Source organism: Caretta caretta, chromosome 3 (genome assembly GCF_965140235.1).
Source record: "Caretta caretta isolate rCarCar2 chromosome 3, rCarCar1.hap1, whole genome shotgun sequence".
NCBI classification, from domain to species: domain Eukaryota; kingdom Metazoa; phylum Chordata; order Testudines; family Cheloniidae; genus Caretta; species Caretta caretta.
In genome coordinates this window covers 206,710,318-206,723,147 of record NC_134208.1, presented here as the reverse complement: position 1 = coordinate 206,723,147, position 12,830 = coordinate 206,710,318, and the positions used below count along the sequence as shown (strand labels likewise).

Below are 12,830 nucleotides of genomic sequence, written 5' to 3'. Positions count from 1 at the left end.
AACCCAGATCTCTTTACTCCCAGCCTAGTGCTCAAGCCACTGTGCCAGACTGCATAAGTTTAAATAAGCTGCTGAATTGGGGCCTATGCATCTCTGAGACTGGACCCACTTTCTTCTAATGTGCAGCGCTCAGTGTCCTAGTTCCATAATAAGAGGATAGCTTCTCTATCAAGGGAGGCTAGGCATTGTAAACTGCCTTCCAGATGTCCAGTCAGACGTATTGCTAGGACTGTGGGTTAGCATTTCAAGCAAGGAGAAGCCACTCCAGTGTATAACTGTGGCAACTCGGGACGTACCAGTGAGTAACCTGTTGAGCCTGGACACAGCTGGGAGAGAGACTGTGAGGGTGTCTTCCCCCAGCTGAAGACAGTTGATGTTGTCCACCTCCTCCGTTAGCAGCTTCTGCAGAAACAGCAGTGCAGAGAGCTGTAGATAGCGCAGCTGTCCTCCCTTCACCTTCTTCTCAGGGATACCTGCAGGATGTCAAGCACTGTACAGTGATAACAGAGGGGCTTTCTATTTTTCTGTAAATCTAAGATACGAAATCCAGCCCTGGGTAGCCCCCCAAGAAGTCTAGAAGCCCCATGAAAACATCACTTCCAAAGTCAGGCCCGTGACAAGACCAGACAAAGTCAAACTTTTGTGAACTGACACGACGCAGCTCAGCTAATTATATTTTAAATTCCACTTGTTATGCACAGTAGGTCAATAAATTCTAAGCCACACAGATGCTCTAATTTTTAAAACCATTAAGTTCTATGTATGGCACACCAGGGGGAGGGGTTGTCTAGGGTGCACATAAGGCACTCCTTGAGATATGAAACATTTCCTCTTGTGCATCTGGGTCATCCTCACACGGCCCCACTCAGAAGGGATATTTTATGAAGCTGATAAATAAGAATTTATATAACTACACATGCAGAACACAAACACACACCACACATATGGAGAGAATAAATAATAAGTAACTGTGAATTAAATATGTTGAAGGATTTTGTTAGCATTATAATAAACCATCAGAGCAACGCCGGAGTGGCCTGGGATGTCGCCTGAACCGCGAAAGGTATTTATGTCCTTTTATGAAACGGCTGTTGGCTGCGGGGGCTGGAGGGCTCAGGGCACTGATAACAGAAACTGGAGCCTTTCAGTTCTAGCTCAGCGGTCTGAATCCAATCCAAGCTGGCTGATAGTTATTCCTGGAGCTTGGCTGCAAAGTGGTATTTGTAGAATGAACTGGTGAGGGGCTGTGCATGTGAAGACAGATGGCCCAGTGGTTAGGGTACTAGCCTAGGAGAATAGGGTTCTGTTCCCTGCTCTGCTACAGATTTACTCTTGAGGTTGGATGAATTATCACTGAGTTACCCAGCTGTAAAGTAGTAACATCTCCTGACCACACAGGGGTGCTGTGAGGCTAAATATATTAAGATTGGGAGGTGCTCAGATACTTAGAGCCCTGCGCGGATACAAAATTTGGAATCACATCCATCTGCCGATTTGCAGGACTCTACTGATATTATGGCAATGGGGGCTGCCCTAAGTACCCTATACATAAGGTCATTCTTATTGAATAGACACTGGCAGTCTCAGCAAAGGCCAGGAACCAAAGAGGCCTGGAGGCCAAGCTGGCTCCTGACGCATTGGCAAGGGGGTAGGTTCACCTTCCTCAAGGGATCCTGCGGAGTTGTATCCTCCAGGAGGAGCAGCGGGTGAGGCTGTTCACGTGCCATCAGAAACACCCGGGGTGAGATTTTCAAAAGAGCGACGCTGTTCCCGTTGGCTTTAGCGAGAGTTGTACCACTGACTTCAACAGGAGCGGCGTTAGGCCCATGCACTGTGCACTTTGGAAAATCCCACTCGCAGGGCTCCGTCATGCCTGTGACCTCAGGATGGGGCAGCCTTCCCCAACTGTGTCCAGGCCACCCTGCCAGCTGGGGAAGGAGGAGTAGCCCCCACCCCTCCTCAAGGGCATAATCCAAATCATGTTAAAGTCAGTGTAAAGGCTCTCATTGACTCCAGTGGACTTTGCCTGAGGCCCCAACACCCTTGAAGCAACGTGCGGCCCCCATGGATGCCTGGTGGGAGCAGCCCCCGGTCTCACCTGAGCTCAAGCACTGCAGCCATCCCTGAAGACGCCTTGTGTTCCCCTCTCACCCTCCACGTCTACACATGCACAGGGGTCAGCAGTGATCTGGCCAATAGGGAAATAAAGTTGCTCCAAGGTGTTTGCTATGTAACTAAAGCAAGGGAAATGGAAGGCAAGGCACAGGAGAAGAGTTCAGGAGAGGGACAGCATGGAGGTTAGCAACAGTGAGAAGGCAGGAGAGATTGCTGCTTCTTAGCATATGCGCAATGTGAGACACATGACCAGGATTCATCACCGAATTTGGTTTGCTGGTTGGATCAAGAAAGATCTGAAGGGAGTGGGGCAGTGGCAGAGAATGGGCCCTGTGAATGAGAACGATCCAGGTGACAGAAGGCAGCAGGGTACCAGGCCCAAAGCCAAGAGCGAAGAAGGGAAACCGAGGGAGGAATAAGGTGAAATAATGAGATGGTGCATTTGGGCAGAAGATGAAATACAGGGAAACAGGAAGAAACGCACCTGGGAGGAAGATTAGGAACGGTCTGTAGGTGAGCACATGGAGGTTGAATTTGATGTAGTAAGAGACAGGAAGCCAATAGAGGAACTCACAGAGCTGAGGAGAAGGTGGCGAGGAAGATGACTTGAGCAGGCTATTTTTGACAGGCTGCAGAGGTGAGAGGCAGGGGAGGGGCTTAACGGTTACACTGTGGACAACGGTTTTAGCAGTGGGGACAATTTAGTTGGGATTTCTCAATCAGCTCATTAATTCACCACAGAGTTACCCCAATGGTGGTGGAAAAAATGTCAGGAATTGCCAAGAGGGCAAACAGAATCCTTCTGAAATCGGCCAGTTTCTAAGCAAGTTGTGCCCCCCTCTACCCCCCGGCACCCCACTGTTGAACCTTTCAAATTGTCCAAGTCTTCTAACATAGACATGCATAAACATTATAGCAGTGTCCAAACAGACATGAGGAACAAATGGGGTCATTGGCTTTCCTTCCTCCATGATCTGTACAGGGCTGAGCCCGCCATAAGCCATCAACAAATAACCCGTTTGTACTAACAGTAATGTATTTATTATATACCGGTTAGACATACGCTTGTTAATTCTTGTCCTAGCCACAATCCCAGTTTTAGCTCTGCCAAGCCCTTAGTAATCTCAGACAAGCAAGGAGGGGCAGGTTTGAAAGATGCAGGTCATATGTATCTAGTGAGGCACTCGTCTTTCTTTATAAATCAGGTGTAAAGAGCAAATTAAATTTTCCACTGTAAATTATTTACCCATTGTGTAGCAGAAAGGAAACAACAGTCTTTCTGGCCTAGCCTTATTTCACTATCAGCATGAAAAGGCACAAGATGCGTAAGCAGCTCCAAGCCCTTAAGCTCCAGTCAACCCAAGGAGCATATATGAAAAAGTTTGCTTGACTTCTGTGAAAATACAGGCTGCAAAGAGGCTGTTACTATAATCCTATCCAAACTCAAAATGTAATTTTCTCACTTTGAAGGTTGGTTAGAGATGCTATTCAAGTTACAACCCCCACCCCAAGCCCAAGATCTTTAGCTAAAGGTAGTTTCTAGCCTGGAAGTCAAAGCATTATTTTTATTGTATTGACTCAAATGGAATCATAGGCATGTGCTAAAAGGTGCCACAATCAAAGCTTTCCTGTGGCTTTGTGATATCTTGCACCAGCCACACAGGTTTTAAAAGGACAGAGCCGTAAAATTTGTTTGAATCAAACACACAAACTCAGAGACCTGACAGTCTAACCTGATCCAGTAAGAGTCCCAAGACGTAACCTACTGTGCCTTACAGATTATTTTTTTAATGACCTTCCTCCCTACCCTTAGCTGCTCCCTTTCCAGCCAACAGCAACTCTGAAACAAGGAGTGCAAACGTGTCAACATTTCAGCTCCACTACTGGGTCATCAGTGTTGCCAGCTCTCATAATTTTATCCTAAATTTTGCAATATTTGATATTTTTCTTAAATCTCCAGCTCTTGGAGTCCTGTAGTTAGTTGAGAAGAGAATCCTGCTTTCATTAAAGAATGTAAGTTTCTAGTCCTTGTGACTGTGAAGAAAATCTTTCCAACATGACCCAAATGCATACTAAAGGCTCAAAAGCCGGAAACCAACAAAAAAGACCCCCACATTTATTATTTAAAAAAATCTCATGATTTTTCATGGTCTGACTCATGCTTTTTGAACGCTCAGGGTTGACATGATTCAAAAAGTGACCTCTGGCTCTTCCTGCCTGCCCCACTATTGACACCAGGAAGGCTACAGATATTTACAAGTTTCACAGTACATGGGTGGTTTACAAAATTTTGCCAGACAGGGACAGATAGACCATGATCCCAATAAGCCAGTAGCCTATGGTAGCACGTCTCCCACCTGAGGAACTAGGATTTTAATATGGCTACAGGCCTCACTTTGGAGGGACTAGTAAGAGTTTTCCACAGTTGGAGGATGTTTTTAAAAAGTAATTATTGATACAATAGACTGATCTTTGGATATTGCAGCTTTGAGGGTATCCCTTCTGTTTATACGAGTCCCATTCCTGTATGACTAACAATCATGAGATTATGGAAAGAAGTAGACTGATGCTGCAATTGCAAAACCAATTTTCAGAAGGTCTTCTGGGCACTAGGAGCACCACCTAGTTTTCTAGGGCTTTAGTTAACAAAGAATACACGACCCCCAGGCCTCAGCACACAGTTTTTGAGTCTTTAACTGCAATAGCTTAATCCCTTTATAGAATAAGATGATGCAACTTTCCTACCACATTTAGATTAAAAAACAAAACCAAAAACCAAATAGCAATGTTATACTAATTCTTATGGTGATTTTACTGCCAGTCTCCTGAAAGCGGATGCTTTTCCTAAAGCCCAAGGTTATGGAGTCATGTGAATACATAAATTCTCAGTTTTAAATTTTTTAATGTAAATTTCAGACCTTTGTTTTTGCGGAGAAAAAGCTTGAAAGCATGAGCCCTAAAGGCTCGAAAACAAACAAGCGGCAAAAAAAAAATAACCCTCAAAATTTTTATTTGTTAAAATCTGACGACTTTTATGACAGTCTCATGATCTGAAGGTCGGGGGGCTTGGCTCATAATTTTCAAATGCTTGAGGTTGGCAATAGTGGATTGCTCAGAATCATTTTGAAAATAAGTTTGTTCCTTCTGTCCTAGAGACACGCAGGCCACCCAGACTGTGCACCTTTCAATGAAAGGCACATTCAAATGAAAAATACAAAGAATATGTTATAAAGTGCAATAATTACCCTTGATTTAGTCTAAAACTAATGAACATTAGGTCGATTTAATGTAAAGCAGCTTAACTTTGCTTAAGTGGTAAAGCTTAGCCTCTGAGAATCATTAGTTTCACCACAGAACTTTGTTGTATTTAAATCAGTTAAGATAAAGCACATAGTACTGTGTCACGTATTTAAAAGTCTGAGTCTTACAGGACATTTAAATGTGTGTGTCTAGATAATGCCTGTAACGAGGGTTACAGTCCATTCCATGGGCAACAGAGAAAATCAATCATTAAATAAAAGTGAGTTCTTCTGCAGCAACACGAGTTAAACTTCAGTCCTGGAGCCACATTCATCTCTGGTGTAACTCTGACCCCAACGGGAAGAACTTGGTCCCTGGTGTCTTAAAATTACACCTGCCTTTCAGGAAGGGAGCAACATTGTTATAGTAAGTCATGTTACTCAACAGAACTCACCCTGCAGGGCAGGTGGAAGTTTAAGTCTCCACACGTGTATATCAACATGCACAACAAATGAGCTAACCCTTTCGCCTTGAGCATTCTGGATTTCTTGACAGTACCCATCGGTGCAGTGGCATGGAGAGTTTACATCAGCAGCCAGTCTCAGGAAACCCTCGCTCCCCAGTCCACTCCACAGAGTTAATGAGATTCACCATAATTAGCTCAGTGAGGGATCTGAAACCATAATAAATTAAACTAGCAGCTGAATCAGTAAATAATTATTTTTGTGCTGTCCTCCTTTCGTTTCTGATAGTGCTGGAGTAGGCACCAATTTTACACTTGAAATGGAATTGCATGCATCTACCTGGCTCAAATGCGAGGCTATGGAGAGGTAGCCTGAAAGCATCTGTAGAAAGCAGAAGAGAATTTTAGGAAGCGACATTCCCTGTCAGGTTACATGGCACTGTAGAATTTACAGTTGATGAATGAATGGCCCAGCCTCAGAAAGGATTTAAGCTTATAGGTTCAAAGCTTCTTATAATATTTTTGCACTCAGCTGGTGATGCTGCTGACTGAATGTGTTAAGGAACTAATCCTTCTTACAAATTACAAATGCAATAATTATGAGGTTGGTGAACCAACTAATCAGGCATGTGAAACAGTCAGTCCATACAGCATCTTAGTAAGGGAAGTCGTAAGAAAGCTCACAGACAGAGCTAGTACTCAGCTAAAGCTATTTATGCCATGAGCCTACGGGAAATTATTTCTTATTAAACTGGGAAAAAAACCTGGGTGCATGGAAGGCTACAAAAACAACAGCAATGAGCAGAGAGGGCTTTTGACAAAGCAGACAGATCAGATTATATGTGCGGGGAGGATTCCACTCTTTGACAAAGCTCTCTGCCTACATAGGGGAGACAGATTTTTGAATATTTATCACAACTCCTGTAAACAGAATAAGCTTGCCAATGACGGTGCTCATCAATCTCTGCTCCAAGTAAATACATCCGATGTCATTACTGTAATCAGATTAGCTGCTGTCCCTCCACCTCATTTATCAGTAAGGATTTTCTTACTAGACTTGCCATGTTCATTGATTCATTTTTAAAGACATCTTTAGAAATATTCACAAATATTTTACGAGACCAAAGATTTTTGGAGATATACATCATGTACATAATCAGGTTAATAGAGGTTTAGGACTTGCCTACACAGGAAGTTTTGCTGGGATACCTATTATTATATAATTATAATTAATCCAGTGGATGAATTTGTATTAAGATAATTTAGAATAAAGCACTCTTATTCCAGTATAAAGGAGTCCACACAGAGAGTTAATCAGGAGTAGTGATTCTGCTTTAAATTCACACCTGACCTTAATCCGAATTAACTTCCCAGTGAAGACAAGAAGGACTTCTGTCAATATAACAAACATCATTTGGGGTTCTGTTGGTATAGACTGTGTCTACATGAGCAGGATAGGCTGGCATAGCTATGCTGACAGACTCCGTAGTGTAGACATATCCTGAGAGTCTAATATAATCATGTGATTCCAGGAGCTGGGGATTGTAAAAAAACCCCACAAATATTGTGTGACCCACAATGAAGTCTCAGGTTTCAGAGTAACAGCCATGTTAGTCTGTATTCGCAAAAAGAAAAGGAGTACTTGTGGCACCTTAGAGACCAACCAATTTATTTGAGCATAAGCTTTTGTGAGCTACAGCTCTCAAGAATTGGTAACACTGAATCTTGACATTTAATAATGATTTATCTGATTTTCATTGTGACAGCCGTGCATAACTTTTAAGGTAAAACTATCAATTTAAACTGGGAGTTATAATAATTGTTGAAGCCTCTTCCTATAAGAAAGTCAGGATGGAAGGTTATTAGAGTTAATCATTCTTAAATGTCTCCACCTGGAGGGCAAAAGGGGGCTGGATTTAGATATCTGGAGATTCCAAAATAGGCTTTGCCTTAAGTACCAAATGATTCACTGAGAAAATATCTGCCTATAAACTGATTGTCTTAAGCAAAAAAAAGCTTAATTAAATAGGTTCAGGGAACTTTTTTGAAGTTCTAAAGACAATATTCAGCAAACAATTGTCAAGGATAGTTCAAATGCATCTGTGCATTCAATGTATAATAGTCGTGCAGTAATATGTTCTATAGTTGATTATGGCAAATGAAGTTTTAGATAAAAAGGGACAATAGTCTGTAATCAAGGAAATCTACATAATGGTTTTCCTGAAGGATGTTTCTGCAGGTGACGGAAGAGTACAGTATTGTTTTATCAAATGGTAATTTCCCTGTATCTCACCAAACAATGAATTCTGTGTGCTAGTCAGGGGCATAATTCAATTAAAGAGAAGACATCTATGAGAGAGAAAGAAATCTGTTTGACTGTGATCCTGCAAATCATGCAGATGAGGAAAATGGCATTTGGCCCTGACATTCTGATTTATTTCCTATACAGTATATTATAATTCCTACAAGATAAGCTTATGCTAGAAATTATCACATGTGCATGGGAGTTATATGTCTGATCCTCCTTGCTTTCCCTTTTTATCTGTTGCCCTATATGTTTCAACCTTATCTTTTTAAGAGAATCTGTAAAATAAATGGTAATATTTGCACAGTTGTAGAGTAAGTCCAATATTGCATGTGCCGGGCCAGATCCTCAGATGGTACAAATCAACTCCATTGATTTGGATGAAATTACTCATGTGCTTAAAGTTAAGTAGGTGCTTAAGTGTTTTCTGAGTCTCAGTGAAGAAATAAAAGGCCTACTGAAGTCCATGTGGGTTTGGCCATTAATTTCAATGGGAATGAGACTGGCTACCAAGTGAAACCCAGGTGATGGTGCTATGAATTTCCCCACAGTGTGCTCTATTTCTCTCTATTCATGAGGCTACCTTGTAGAATGAGCGCTGATGCCTAGAGCAAAGGGTTTACTTAAATGTCTTTATGTCTCTTTGACAAGAAAATCCGCCCCACCCCTACCCCAATGAAGATAACTTTGGGGCAGATTCCAAAAGCCAGACTAGTGTTGGGTGGTCCCTTACTCTTTTGGAGTCAGGCCATTCCTTACATTGAATAATGCATCAGAATCTGGCCCTTGGATGCTCAGCTATCTTTCCAGCAACCCCCATATGAACCATAAAACCTCTTCCATGCTTAATGACTATGACCAATTAAACTGCAATGTAATGTGAGCTAGATTCTACTCTAGATCTGATCAAATAATTCATTCAAAGAGATCAGTCTCTTCTTATGTCTACAAATTATCCAGGAGCAGTTCATGAATGACCAGGATATGCAGGTGAATGAAGACAAACACGGAGATTGATTTAAGTGGCAGGCTGCCACTTTGTTAACTTACCACTAAGAATGGGTGCTATCCACCCACTCCCACCCCATGTATCAGGAATTTAACTGGATCCAGTCCAGGGTTACAGATTTCCCACCCTATAACCAATAAATTGGGGTACATCCTTTTCAGCCTACTCAAATCACTTCTGAATCCTCTTACCCACCTTCCCGCAAAGGGCGTAGAGGGTACCAAAGGGGCACCTCAGTCTGCAAAGACTTCAGGAGTCCCCTTCTCCAAAAAGCACAAAGTCTACCAGCGAAATCCTGGGTCTCTTTTACCTCTGGGAGTTGGCCCTTTTGGGCTTTCTCTGTACTGGACACCGGCTGTGACAAACTAAACATTCCTATAAATTCCTAATGTTAAATATCCAAATCACACTCTCTTTAACCTAGTGGTCCCTTCACGATGCTGCGAGGAAGGGGGAAAAAAAAAACAGCCCACCACCAGGACTCTGCCAATTTGGTCCAATAGGAACAATTCCTTCCTGATCTAAAAGCAGGCGATTGGTCAGAAACAGAGCATCCTAAAAACATAGCTCCTATCCTATGGGGTGGGAGGGGCAGCTAACGAGGGGAGAGGCCCCTAGAGCCCAGGAAGAGGTTTAAATTAATGGGGCGGAGCAAATGGTTAATCTGCTCCCCAGCCAACTAGCCAGTAGGAGACAGAGAACCCAGAAAGAAGCAGCCCATCCCTGCATTCTCAGACATGCTTTCCCAGTCCCTTCTGGGCTGTCTATCCCACTGCCAGTCTGATCTATATATTCACCCTGGGGGAGAGGGGGCATTTTCTCAGATTTACTCCCTGTTTGAAACTATTCAACAAGCATGAAATTCCCAGAGGGCCAGCCTAAGGCCTATACGTCACTCTAATCACCTTAAATAGGGTTTAAGAAGGATTTAAGTGCTAACCCCTCCGTGCAAGGGTGGATTTTACCCCAAATAGTCTCTCTGAATAATTCTTGTCTGTAGGGTCATGAACAGTTGGTTGTGAAAATCTGAGATTCAAAATTGAAGCTGTGTTGGTTCATTTTGATTGGTCACACAAATCACATGGTATCATTTCCATACCCTGAATGACTACAGCAATTTTTAGTGTCAGTCTTCCAGTGTGAATCCTATTTCCTACCTCAGAATTCACGCTGCAAATATTCCCTTTAAATTCACTGCTTCTGCAAATATTCCTGCCAGTCAATTCATACAGGTGAAAAACAAACACAAGAAAAGGAATGAACACAGCCAATTGTTGAAGTCAGTTTTTTTCATTCACGTGAATAGTTACACAAAATGTTTTGCACTGTTTTGAGAGCTCTGCTAATCACAGAACCTAGTCACAAAGCAAAGCAAATTTCCTCACAGCTACAGAGAGGCCATTTCTCTTTTAAAGAAGTTCACCAGTAAAGAAGTTCACCAGTCATAAGAAAATTAGATCTCCATATCACCATCATTTCAAAGGTGTCAATGTTGTGTGTGTGTGTGTGCAGCGGCCGGGGGATGGGGTGGAGGTTGGTGCAGTGATGGTTTGCTCGGTACTATAAGCTGGCCAGTTAAAAGCTTCAAACAGAGTTGCTTTCTTGCTTGCCAAGAACCCAAAATAACCAGAAATGTTCCAGAACAGAAAACACGAGCTGTTGATGTTCAGCACTTGAAAACCGTAGACTTTTCTTTAGACTTTCCAAAATGATATTCACCTTGAGAGGCCTGTACAGCAATTGGGATTTGCAGGTGGGGGATGGAAGCAGACAGAACAGGTTGGCGTGACCAATCAAACAATCTTCTGCTCCACACCAAACCTCCATACACATAGGCGCTGACCCCGTGGGTGCTCCTCCTCCTACCTCCTCCTCCTACCTCGCCTCCTCCTCCCCCAAGCGCGCCGCGTTCCTGCTCCTCCACCTACCTCCCAGCGCTGCCTACCCAGCCACTGCCAAACAGCTGTTTGGCAGCATTTAGCATGCTCCGGGAGGGAAGAGGAGGAGCAGGAATGTGGCACGCTCAGGGGAGGAGGCAAAGAAGAGGCAGGGCTGGGGCGGGGATTTGGGGAAGGAGTCGGAATAGGGGCAGGGAGGGGGTGGAGACTTTGGGGAAGGGGTTGAAATGGGGGCGGGGCAGGGGTGGGGCCTCATGGCAGGGCCGGGGGGAACAAGCACCCAAGGGAAAGAGGGAAAGTCAGTGCCTATGTCCATACATGCATTATTTGTAGTGAGGAGTACCTAGTAGGCCCATCCCTAAATCACGAACCCATTGTGCTAGGCACTGTACAAACACAGAATAAAAAGATGGCAAACACACATCAACATCCAGTGTGGTCTACAGTAAACGCACGGGCCACCTGGATAGGAGGGGGAAAAAATCTCCCAAGCTCTTTTATTCCACACAGTCTGCCATTACCTGGAAGGAATTTATAAGGATGTCTATCAAGTCCTCAGAAGCTAGGAAATCTCAAAGTAAGGCTGTTAGTCATCCTTACTGGATAAAACATGGGCCAAAAAGTACTGCAACAGTGAAGTGCTATTGTACATCAGTCTGACAACATTACACGAGCCGATCACTACCAGCAGCCCTCATAGGCTGTTTGTCTTTCCCTCCCCTACCTTGCTGCCAGGCTTTTCAGGCAGCCAACCTCACCTCATCTCCTTGACCACGAGCAAGAATTCAGGGGAGGGAGGGGGAGGTCTTTCTTGAGGCCTTTGCCCTCCCTTAGTAAGGATGTCAGGCACCCGCAGTCTGTCAACATTTTGCGAATTGATTCCTCTTGCTAACACAGCTCATTTCTCCAGCTGTTTACTTCAAAGCCACTTTTTTTATGGCACTGAGGGAAATCTACATCCACAGAATTTCTGGTTAGGTTTTGTTATACATAGGCAGTTTTTAGTTATTTGACTAAAGAAACTCACTGCTTTGGGGATCTTAGAATTTGCCCCTTTTCCCTCTAACTTTCCACTCTCTACCAGCCTTTGAGTCACTTGCTCACATTTAGATCTCAGAACATCAAAGAGAAAGGGGCAAATAGACATTCATTCCAACCAACTGGTAAGCAGAGAAAACAAATCAACTGAGCTGAATGACAGTAATGCTATGCAGTTGAATCAGAAAGCTCTGACTTCTTGCTTGGCCAAAAACTAAAAAAATAAACTTTATGTATATGAGATTTTTTTTATTAGATTTTTATTTCATACAGTTTCATTTATTCATGATATCACATGGCCTAATTACCATAAAAATATCACTACTTCACAGAATTCTAGTTTCTTGTTGCTTCTGATCCCTGCAAATCATATGCCCATACAAACTGTCTGATTTTGAAGACCCTCTTATCAAAACCTATTTTCTCATAAGTGCACTAGGGAATTTATTAAAGTAAAATGTGTCCAGCTCTTTATTGTGTAAGCCGAGAGGTTGGGGATGATGCACATGGCAGACAAACACACCAAGGATCTGCCAACATAAATCTGAGAAAAGTAGCATGGATATTTTTAATCATTTTTCTACTTCATATTTCATTCTCAGCATTTTTATCTACTTGCTACCAGGGCCACATTGTGTTTTTTTCCAATGTTCTTTGTAGAAGCACTTTTACAAGGTCAACAGCAATGAACAACAAACTTTCATTTTGTGTGGTACGCCAGGAAATGGAAGTATATGGAGTTGCTTGAAGTTTTGCTCCTGA

At 43.0% G+C, this 12,830-nt stretch overlaps 1 protein-coding gene across 4 annotated transcripts in view; it reads right to left on the bottom strand.

Annotated features, from left to right (window-relative positions):
- The window catches only part of LOC125633321 (bifunctional protein GlmU-like), a 130,784-nt gene that overhangs the window by 20,491 nt on the left and 97,463 nt on the right, over positions 1–12,830 (bottom strand). The window contains exon 1 of one of the 4 annotated variants that reach the window (XR_012667888.1): positions 297–414. The exons of the other annotated variants lie outside the window; for them this stretch is intronic. The gene's annotated coding sequence lies outside the window, so the exon portion shown is untranslated. Of the gene's footprint in view, positions 1–296; positions 415–12,830 lie in introns of those variants that run through there. 4 annotated transcript variants of the gene reach the window in all.